Source organism: Meleagris gallopavo, chromosome W (genome assembly GCF_000146605.3).
Source record: "Meleagris gallopavo isolate NT-WF06-2002-E0010 breed Aviagen turkey brand Nicholas breeding stock chromosome W, Turkey_5.1, whole genome shotgun sequence".
Taxonomy (NCBI): Eukaryota; Metazoa; Chordata; class Aves; order Galliformes; family Phasianidae; genus Meleagris; species Meleagris gallopavo.
Window position 1 is genome coordinate 64,149 of NC_015042.2, and position 2,062 is coordinate 66,210.

A 2,062-nucleotide genomic window follows, 5' to 3' on the forward strand; every position below is an offset into this window, starting at 1 on the left:
GGGGGTCGGGATTTCTCTTCCCCACGGTCAGGGGCGGGGTCGGAGCCGCGGATCCAATCCGGACCAGGGCTGCTTGCTGCACGGAGGGGCAGCGACGGGGATGGGAGGGAGGGCGATGGGGAATAGTCGGAAGAAAGTCTTCCTTGTCGAATTTGTTTAAGCCCTTCCATTATCTGGTGCCAAACAGATAAAAGTTTAGCAGTCGTTCTATCTTTAGTAATAGAAGCCTCCCGGAGTTTTGCGCCAATTTTGTCCCAAAGTTCACCATAAAATGCAGTTTTCAGAAATTCAGGGACATTTTTGCTTAACCATTTGAGAAAAGTAACTAATGCTGAGGTAGATACAGGCTGATTCTGAAACGTTAAAACTAACTGTAAGGCTTCAAGATTTACTTGCTGCTCCTTCGTTAGTGAACTCCCCGTAGTTCCCGACTGCTCACCCCCCGTCCCGCAGAACGCTGCGGGCGCGCGAAACGATCTCTCCGCAGTTCAGTCGGGCGGCGCTGCCGGATGAGTCGGTGGAGCAACAGGCGCTATCGGTAGGACAGGACCCGTAGAAAGCACTGGTTGAAAGCCTCGGTCAGGCCCCGTATCCCTTTTTTGCCGCATACTGATTTCCAGATTACGTAACCGCTCTGTTAATATTTTAACCTCACAATCCAGTTTTTCCAGCCCCTCATCCTCACTTTCTTCCTCTATATCGTCCCTGGGGGGGGCAGACGGGATCGCCGAAGCCCCTGCCTGCGAGAGGCCGTTAGTGCAGACCGGAACTGGTCCTCCTGAGGAGGGTATCGGAACGTAGTCCCCCCCGACCTTTAAGCGCCCAGCCTCTTCGGGCAGACTTTCTAACTGGCGCAAAGCTGAGGCAGCTACCTGCCGTTCTAACCTATACCTCCTGATACAAGTTATCACATCTCTCCAGGGCTTCATTAGTTTTTTAGCCCCTTTGTCGTCATCAATTACCTTATACCAAAGGACATCCCCTAACTTGTGCCATTCCTCCTCTCCTAGAACATCCTGAGAACAGGCAAAGAACTCTTCCCCTTTACCATAGGCTAGCAACCCAGGCAATTGCTTTAGAGTCGCAGACTCTACCCTGCGCTTCTCTAAGAAGCGTCTTAAAAAATGTAGGGCTACCTCACTTTCCATGGTGCACTGCAATCCACGTCTCACTGCACGCAGCACCCACTGTCAACAGAGCTCCGTTTTGTGCCCTCCGGATCCAAGCAGACCCCTTTTGGTCGGTCTAGGCGATGCCGCCCCCTGGCTCAGCCGCTGCGATGCCGGTGCTCTTGTCCGTCTGCTCCCAAATCAATTTTCCATCAGGTCCTTCGCTGTTCGGGCACCATTTGCCGCGGATAGCATCCTAATCAGATTGTTCTCAAGCGGGGAAGCACAACAGTACTCAATATGAGTGATCAAGCTTCACTTTATTGTTGCACGCACAGAGTTTATATATGATTCTAATACACATGTGTTCACTTATTATTGGAGCACAAGGTGGGCATCTAGGTGGGCTGCCTAGCTTCAACCAATGCTCAGCCAGCATTCACACCTGCCACTGAGCTCATCTGCTTATCAGCCCCCCACATATCCACAGAGCATAGCTGCGGATGTAGGCCTGCTGTTTACGGCCTGCTGTTTACATGCTGCCCCAAGGATGTTGTGCCTCCTATCTTAACTCCTAATGCTTTCTCATGAAAATGCACCCTGTGCTGCCGCATTAGTTGTGCTTGTACACAGCCTCATGTCCGCCCTGCTCTCGCAGCCATTCCCCAACACACCAGTACCCCCAAGTCCTTTTTGGTGGGGCTGCGCTCTATCCTTACATCCCCCAGCTTGGGTTGGTAGTGGATGTTGCCTCAACCCAGGTGCAGACCTTGCACTTGGATTTGCTGAACCTCATGAGGTTTAATTGGGCCCTCTGCTCAAGCCTGTCTAGGTCCCTCTGGATGGCATCCTATCCCTCTGGTGTGTCACCGCACCCCACAGCTTAGTGTCATCAGCCAACTTGCTGGGGGTGCACTCAACCCCACTGTTAATGTCACTGATGAAGATCTTAA